Source organism: Corythoichthys intestinalis, chromosome 18, assembly GCF_030265065.1.
Source record: "Corythoichthys intestinalis isolate RoL2023-P3 chromosome 18, ASM3026506v1, whole genome shotgun sequence".
Classification (NCBI taxonomy): domain Eukaryota; kingdom Metazoa; phylum Chordata; class Actinopteri; order Syngnathiformes; family Syngnathidae; genus Corythoichthys; species Corythoichthys intestinalis.
The window spans coordinates 16,402,578-16,412,472 of NC_080412.1; positions in this window are offsets into that span (position 1 = coordinate 16,402,578).

Here is a 9,895-nt window from a genome sequence, read left to right on the forward strand (position 1 = left end):
AATGAAGAAACACAAAAGAGGATGAACATTTTTTTTTTTTAATCATTATCATATTACACAAAACTCCAAAAATGGGCTGGACAAAGTTGTTACTACCAAAGCATTTGTAATTGCAATCATTTTCTGGGACAAATATAGCATTATTATCTGACAGAATTGCAGGGGTGCCAATACTTTTGGCCAGTACTGTAAAATGTGTGGATGTCAGGTATCAATTCTAATGTATTTATTTTAGGGTTGTTCTGATCATGTTTTTTTGCTCCCGATCGTTTTAGTTTGAGTATCTGCCGATCCCGATATTTCCCGATCCGATTGCTTTTTTTTTGCTCCCGATTCAATTCCAATCATTCCCGATAATTTTTCCCGATCATATACATTTTGGCAATGCATTAAGAAAAAAATGAATAAAACTCGGACGAATATATACATTCAACATACAGTACATGAGTACTGTATTTGTTTATTATGACAATAAATCCTCAAGATGGCATTTGCATTATTAACATTCTTTCTATGAGAGGGATCCACGGATAGAAAGACTTGACTTTGTATATTGTGACTAAATATTGCCATCTAGTGTATTTGTTGAGCTTTCAGTAAATGATACTGTAGCCATGCCAAAATGCATGATGGGAAGTGAATCCATGACTATGCGTAGTGCTACCAATTGATATATCTTCTCTGCATTGGGAAATAACTTAAGGTGTTAAGAAAAAGATCAATTACTACCTTGCTTCCACGCATTGCTTTCCCATGATATTTCTAATCGTAGGGGGAGGGATTGTAAGGCTTTAGCCAATTAAAAAAAGGCTCCAAAGGCTGTCAAAATTCACTCTACCCAATTTATGCTGCCTTTTATCTCTCTATATAGGTAAAACGGCACCATTACAGATTGAGCGCGACAATGCGTGAGTGGGTCGTGCAGTGCATGCATTAATTGCGTTGAATATTTTGACGTGATACATTTTTTAAAAAAATTAACTACCGCCGTTATCGGGATAAATTTGATAACCCTACCTTAAGCCTAAACTAAAGACTGGATGAGTGTAACATATTATGTCTGTAACGTTAAATACAATTAGAAAACGATTTAATTAAAAAAAAATTATTTTTTTTTTAAAAAAGGCATGGCCGATATTTTTTTGCCGATTCCGATACTTTAAAAATGACGTGATCGATCGATCGGGACATCTCGAATTTATTTATTTTATTAATCATTATTTATAAATGCTCGGTGAGTTAATTAACTGGTACTTAGCGAGTCATTTTTTAACTCATTGTGAGTTGACTTTGTCCTATGGATTAATCATTTCATTAATATGACAGTGCATTTAAAATAAAAGTGAGCGAAATACAACTTTTTAAATTCATTGAACAGAATATGGATAATTGCAATTAGACTCCGTTAATAATTTCAACTGTGTGTTGGCTAACAATGATTGCAATAGTCGTCTAATCCATTTGAACTGGGAGTTCGTTCATTCTCCCCCTCCCAGTCGAAACGAATTGGACGACTTGCGCCGTCTATGGCACGCTATAAAGGGTTAATTGTATATTGTACTTCACTTTTTTTTAGACTGCCTTTCACCATGTAATGACCAAGAACAAATGAGTGGTTAATCTTGCATATCATTAGAAGACAATTTTGTGTTATCTATTTTGTTTCATTTCTTCACAGGTCTGGACCCCATGCTGGATTCCTAATGTTGACTGTGGCCAAGAGTTCCTTCTTACTTCTTGACAAGTGACTGGATTGTGATTGCCATCCACGTATAACTTGAAATCTCCTTCCTCTCTCTCGATCCACTAGACCTGATGATCTCAGGTTACAGTTGTGCAAGAATAGTTTGTGTTGAGCTAAGTAGGTCAGCCATTTGTGCTTGATCCATATATAAAGATAAATGTATTCCTTTCAGGTGGAGATATTTTACTGTATTTTATTGGAATAAAATGGTTATTACTCAAATGTGGGTTGTTTCTTTGCTGTGGAGTGTAACAGAGGCTAAAAACTAGAAAAGACTTTTAATAAAAAACATGTTCATTATTAAAACATTGGCTGCCATTGACAGTCGTAGACGTCCAATTTATGTATTGCCGTCAATGGCAGTGAAACGACCACTCATTGCCATCCATCTCAGATTTGACGTCAATGACATTAAATGGTAGCGAATTTGATGAGACGCAGTGTTGCCTCACTAGCATGCAGTTCTGCTAAAATTTATTAGATAATGCATTACACATAGCTGAACATTTAAATGTATTAAGCACTGTAATTTTAGGTAGTAAATACGTACAGCGTGTCAAATTGGTGCAATGCACTAGTTATAAAATGCTCATCATCAAATTAGCTGTTTTTCCTTTTACGGTTTTTTTTAAGATGGGAATTTATATTTTCAAATCCTTGCTCTTAACCCTTAGATGCATAAGTGGGTCAAAAATGACCCGGTGAGGTTGTTTTCTTGAAATATCTTTGGAATGAAAAATTGTTATCAATTCGTATTCCAGATATTCCTCAAAAATATGGTTTTGATATAACGCCATTCAAATTTTTGATGAAATTTTTATACATTTGAAGAAATTGTCATTTTTGTATTACTACCCTTTCCACAAGTGGGTCAAAAATGACCCTCATGCATTTTCTATGGAATCCAATGGGAATCTTTCATTCTTATCAACTTTGGCTGTCAGGAATAAATTTACCGTGGAACACAGATACTGGGTATGTAAAAAGTGACATCCCTTACGAAGATTATTTTACACAGCAAGCGCTGATACGTGTACTGTAAGTAGTATGTCCATGTAGTATTTTGTGTGTGTATTTCATGACTCTTTCATATTATTGAAACATTGGCAAAAGTCACCCGGTGAATCAGATTGCAATTCTTTATTTGTTGGAACTTATGGAACAACTCAACTGCTGTCTGCCGCAGCTAACGCACTCATAACTCGCCAGAACAATAGCAACACAGGAAGGCACGTCCCCCCGCTCTCCCGCACCTCCCTCACTCCCGCACGTCACGCGGTGCATTCAGGAACATATGCAAACATTAGAATCCCCACATTATGACCCGATTCGTTACACTACCCCCTCCTTTCAAAAAGCCTCGCCCCCGAGGCTTGAACAAAGTCACTCAGCCACCCCGGTGGCCTACAGTTCCTCCGGGGTCGCTCCCGATCAAAAGGCAAAGAAGAGGAGTCCACAACAGAACCCCCAGGAGGAGAAGTGTCTAATCCATACAGTCCATCTTGGGAAGGCTGGTTACCACCATCCGAGCCACCAAGGGGTTCTGGCGTGTTTGTAGCAGTACCTCGGTACGGTGCCAGACGATCACGATGGAGGGCCACCCTCCTCCCTCTAGGGGGCAGTTGAACCCTATATAGCACTTCCCCAAGTCTCTCCAGGACCTTGCAGGGTCCCACCCAGTCGCTGTCCAATTTAGAGCACCTGCCCTTCTTCCTCTGAGGGTTGTACACCCATACCAATTCCCCCGATTTGAAGTGTCTTCCCTTGGAATGCACATCGTAGTACTTCTTTTGCCGTACGCCTGCATTCTTCAGCTGGAGCCTAGCAAAATCATATGCAGACTCCATTCGATCCTGCAATTTCCGGGCATATTCAGGACCTGCGGGAACAGCAGGAGAATCAGGCGGTCTGCCCACCATCATCTCAGCAGGGGTCCTAAGCTCCCTTCCAAGCATGAGAAGAGCCGGAGAGCAGGACGTGGAATCTTGCACTGCCGATCGGCACGCCATCAGCACCAATGGAATGTGTCTATCCCAATCTTTTTGATGCTTGGCCGTCACTATAGCAAGTTGCTGCGATAGTGTTCTATTAAACCGTTCGACTAGTCCATCACTTTGTGGGTGTAATGGGGTGGTGCGGGTCTTGTGCGAGCCCAGTTTATCGCACATGGCTGTGAAAAGCCGAGACTCAAAGTTCCTGCCCTGGTCCGTGTGAATCACCTCCGCCGTTCCGAACCTGCTAAACATCCCCCCAACCAGTGCGTCCGCTATGGTCTCCGCCTCCTGGTCAGGCAGGCAATAGGCCTCGGGCCACTTTGTAAAATAATCCATAGCGGTCAGGATGTAGCGATTCCCACCCTCCGTGCGAGGAAACGGCCCCAGGACATCAATCCCCACTCTCTCCATGGGTCCTCCAACCGGGCACTGCTGAAGTTGTGCAACAGACCTGTCCGTGGGACCTTTTTTTGCGGTGCAGCTGTCGCAGCGTCTATGTAATCCTGTTGCGGAGTCGACGAAGCGTCTTCCCAACCCCAAAGTGCCCCGTGCCAAGTCCACCGTGTACCGCCTGTAGTACACGTTCCCGTAGGAGCTTTGGTACTACTACCTGCCAGTGAGTCTCATCAGTAGCCGGTTCCATCCAGCCACGTTGCAGTATTCCATCTTGCAACCGTAGGGTGTTGAACATAGACCAGAGTCCTTTGGGGGCACGGGAACACATGCCAACCTCCTCCCACGTGGGTCTGCGCTGCGCTGCAACCCAAGCCCGCACCGGACCGATGTCACTGTCCGCTTCTTGCATGCTCCTCCACTCGGCCACGTCGACAGCTGCCGGACAGCGCTCAACAGGCAGGGTCTGAGCACTGCTCGCTGCACATCTCACCTCCAGCTTTAACTGCTCACTCTCTCGCAACTCCCTCTTGTCGCAGTAGTGACAGCCTTTAGCACTGCAAGGTCTACGGGAGAGCGCGTCTGCATTCCCGTGTTGAGCGCCCGGTCTGTGAACCACAGTGAAGTCATAGGCTTGTAGTTCTTCAAGCCAGCGTGCCAGCTGTCCTTCTGGCTCTCGAAAAGTCATCAACCACTGCAAGGCCGAGTGGTCAGTCCTGACAGTGAAATGGAGGCCACCAAGGTAGTATTTGAAGTGACGGATGGCAACGATCACAGCGAGTAACTCCCGTCTGGTGACACAATAGCGACGCCCTGCTTTGTTAAAAGTCCTGCTGTGATAAGCCACCACCCTCTCACCCGCCAGTGTCACCTGTGACAACACAGCCCCCGAGCCGACACTGCTTGCGTTCGTGTCGAGGACGAAGGGCAAAGTAGCGTCGGGCGGGGCCAAGACCGGGGCATTCATGAGAGCAGTCTGCAGTGAATTGAATGCCAACTGGCACTCTGGTGTCCAAACAAAGTGTTCCCCTTTTTGCAGTAAACGGAACAAGGGAGCGGCGAGGCAAGCAAACACCTTAACAAATCGTCGGTAGTAAGAGGATAATCCTAGGAAGCTCTTCAGCTCCTGCACTGAGCCGGGGGTGGGCCAGTCTTTGACAGCCTGCACCTTGTCCTCCAATGCACTGACCCCGCCCTGTCCCAGTCTGTGGCCCAGGAATGTGACTTCCCGCCTCATGAAATGGCACTTCTGAGGATGCAGTTTTAACCCTGCAGCTGCTATCCTCTCCAACACCTTCCTGAGAGAACTGAGGGTTGACTCAAAGGACGAGCCATGCACCAGGATGTCGTCCAAGTACACGACGCACTCGTGGCGTGAAACGCCAGCAAGCACCCTGTCCATCAACCTTTCGAACGTGGCGGGGGCATTGCAGAGACCAAACGGAAGCACTCTAAATTGCCACAGACCCCCATTTGTGATGAAAGCCGTTTTTTCCTTAGCCTCCTGAGCAAGCGGAACCTGCCAATAACCACTGCGGAGGTCAAGTGAGCAGAACCATGAAGATGCTGCAACAGTGTCCAAAGCCTCATCGATGCGGGGGAGAGGGTAGGGGTCTTTTTTAGTCACAGAGTTCAAAGGCCTATAATCCACACAGAACCGCGGTTCAGCCTGAGACTTCTTGGGCACCATGACAACAGGGAAAGCCCAAGAGCTTTTGGAAGGTTCAATGATCCCTGCCCTCTGCATCTCCAACAGGGCCTGGTCTGCAGCAGCCTGCTTCGCTAGAGGAAGTCGACGAGGTCTCACTCTGATGGCCCGCGCATCCCCAGTGTCAATGTGGTGCTCTATAAGATCCGTACTGCCCACGTCTTCTCCTGACAATGAAAAACAGTTTTTGTACTCCAACAGAAGGCGCCAGAGCGAACCCCGTTCCACAGGAGACAGTCCACCAGAGTTCTTTTCCAAAATTTCCCTCACGAACGAGATCCTTTTCCCGCTATCCGTCCCCGAGACGGTCCCCGGCAACGGAGTAGACCCAGGAGATGAGGGACGGTCCGACGAAAGAGGAGGTACGTCCACACCACGCTTGGGCAATTCCCCAGGCATAGCGGAACAGGCAGTGGAGTCGTCGACAGACCCTGTCGGAGACCCAAAAACAGAGTGGCACGCTGTATGGCCTGGCGCAACAGGACGCTTGGACAGCTGAACAACGTGACCGTCCGGGAAGGAGAGCGTTCCATTTCTGGTGTCGAATATGCAGCCAAGAGTCTTAAGGACATCGAGTCCCAGTATACAATCTTCCAGATCCGCAACCCACACCGTGCTCCGAATCGTCATGTAACCCACACCCAGAGTCACAACTGATTTCCCGCGCATAGGAGCCCGCTCGCCGGTAACAGTCTGAAGTCTCACCATCGTCGGAGAGATAGGCGTTCCCTCCCCCACAACATCAGACCTCACAAACGTTGCCGAAGACCCCGTATCCACCAGCGCGAAACAGCACGTACTCCCCACAGTCACAGCGGCGTACCAACAGTCCTCCACCCACGTCCGACCCAGCACCACAAGTTGCTCCAACTGGCCATCCACCGCAGCAGTCGACCCCAGAGGTAGTGAGTGCTGAGGCGATACTGACTTCTCGCTTGGGCCAGGTTGGGGCGACAACCCGGGGGACCGCGACGCCCCGACTAAGCGGTCCCCGGGTCGTTTCCCTGGTTCGCCGGTGTCTTCGGACAGTCCCGGACCAAGTGGCCCGGCTGGCCACAGCCCCAGCAGATCCTCCGCCGTGGTGTAGAGCGACGACCTCCCTGAAGAGAAGCCGCCCGAACCAGTTGAGTCAGTTCCTCCGCCCATGCAGGTGCTTTAGAGTCCAACCCAGCCCCCGCCGTGGCCCCTCCTCTCGGTAAATCCTCAAACGCAGCAGATGGGGGCGCCGCACGCAGCAACTCCCTCTCAGAGGCCAGCTCCACAGCCTCCTGAAGGGTCCTGGGGTGGGCCAGCAGGGTCTGCACCCGCAGGTCGCACGGTAGTAGAGCCTGGAGGAAGTGGTCCCGGGCCAGTTCACTCTGGATGGCAGGGGGGCATATGGCCATAGGTGCGGTGGACCAGTCCTTCAATGTAATTGGCAAGAGCACACACAGACTCCCCAGGCCGTCTATGGCGACTGCACAATTCGGAGCGAAGCAGACTGGCAGTGGTGCAAAGTCCAAAGCGCCTCTTAAGCGCCCCCACCAGGGCGTCATAATCACTCCTATCCTCGGGGCTAAGGAGCAGCAGGCACGAGAGAGCATCCCCAGTCAAACACATCGCCAGTTGGAGAGCCTTCACACCAGCGGGCCAACCATTAGCTTGGGCGAGGAGCTCAAACTGGGCATGAAAAGCCTCCCAGTTAGCCTTGCCATCGTATTTCGGCGTCTTCACGGGGGGCATCGCCCCACCAAGCAGTTCCAAACGATCAGCCCCAGCAGGCGATTGGTAAGCTAGCGAGTCGGGCACCGCCTCACGACGGCCAGCTGAGCCAAATCCCGCCGACCTGGCCATTTCAGCAGTCATCTTTCTCACGGTCTCTCTATGCTCAGGGGAGCCCCAAGCAGCCGCAGCAGAGGGCAGTTCATCCGCTTCCCCGGACGTACCGTCGGCAGCATGGCTCCAAAAACTCGAGCAGAGAAGAGGCTAAACGTAGCAATAGCAAGTTGTACACACGAGAAGACCCAGTACGTGACCGAGTTATGCCTTTCACTTCTGACACCAGTGTAACATTGGCAAAAGTCACCCGGTGAATCAGATTGCAATTCTTTATTTGTTGGAACTTATGGAACAACTCAACTGCTGTCTGCCGCAGCTAACGCACTCATAACTCGCCAGAACAATAGCAACACAGGAAGGCACGTCCCCCCGCACCTCCCTCACTCCCGCACGTCACGCGGTGCATTCAGGAACATATGCAAACATTAGAATCCCCACATTATGACCCGATTCGTTACATTATTTATCAACAAATTAACCTACTTCATAACTAGCTAGCTAACTAAGGCTTGGTTCATACCGCATGTACTAATGCACAATTCCAATTTTTTGCCATATCTGTTTTTTTGGCGTACCTGTTCAGACTGCCTTTGAAACTGTTCAAGTATCACACATGCGCTCTAATTCGCAGTCCGAGATGCGCTGAGCAAACTGGCCTGCATGTGCAGGAGCATTGGAACAGAGAGAAAACCGAGCATTGTCAGGCTTATTCTCCACCCATTTAATTTTTTTATGACTGTTGTCAAGCCCGCTCCTTCCCCAAAAGCTGCATTCAAGCTAGGCGCTAACGCTAATTCACAGCTGCACCGCTACCGTAGCACTCAGTCGCTCTTGCTCTTTGCTGATGTTAATTGCTGCATGAATTCCAATTTGGGGGACTTGCCAGTTCGGAACGCAGTAACGTTGAGATTTTAGCCACATATGAAATTGACCTGGATCGCACATGAAAATGGTCCACTTTTATGTGACTTTTCCCGTTTAGTTGAGTTGGAAAAACACGAAAAAATCTGATTTGTTTATTGGAAGTCTATCAAGTTGGATTACAGTTTCGGGAGGGGGCACAATAGAAACTTACTGCTTTTATCTGCTGTTTTGTTTGCTTTACCGACAATATCATTAGATGTGCTAGATTTACAGCTGAAATGGTCCTACAGATGTTGGATAATGAAGAGGCAGTGACGGGGTTGGACTCATGCATCCGAAATTTCTGATGATGAGGACCCAGACTATTGTCCAGGTGGCAGTGGCAGTTGTCCACCTGGAAATCCAACTAAACAGGATCAGTCTGACTCATAAGATTCCACTTACGTGTCCTCTGATAAAGAAAGTGTCCAAATCATGGTCAACAGAATGTGTTGGTAGGGCTCTTAGTAGAGAGAATTACCTCCCACCCAGGGCAGAAAACAGAGCCACAAGATCCTCAGAAATCGGTCAGTGCCTCCACAAGGGCTTAGCACCGCTGTCTCACTAAAAAGCAGTGGCGCCACCAGGGGGTGGCCAGGGGTGGCCATGCACGGCCACCCCTGTAAATTGGTTGGCCACCCCACTGGCCAGATATACTGGCTTGCCAGTATATCGTTAGATTGTTGTAGCATTAGTTATGCATTTCTTCCCAAATGAATGCATTTATTTTGTTTTGTTAAATGTAGGGCTGTCAAATTTATCACGTTAACGGGCGCTAATTAATTTTTAAAAATTAATCACATGAAAAATTTTATCGCAATTAACGCATTCGCGGTACGACTCATTCATGCATTGCCGCAAACAGCCTACAATGGCGCCGTTTTACTTATATACAGAGATAAGAGGCAGAGTGGAGTAGATACAAGCATTCATTGGGGCCATGCTTTTAATTGGCTAAAGCTTTGTCATCTCTCCCACAGCAACTGTAAATATTGTGGGAAGTGAGGTGGGGAAGAATGACAGGAGTTGATCTTTTTCTTTACACCCTGTAGTGTACCCAACTCAGAGAAGATGTAGGATTTGCAGCCACCACACACAGCCATGGTTGCACCACTTCCCGTCATGCATTTGGGTAGAACAGTTAGGTCGCGACGGTATCTTTTACTGAAAGCTCAACAAATACACTACATGGCAATATTTAGTCACAATATACAAACTCACATTTATCCTTTAAGAATTACAAGTCTTTCTATCCGTGGATCCCTTTCACAGAAAGAATTTTAATAAAGTTAATGCCATCTTGTGTATTTATTGTTATAATAAACAAATACAGTA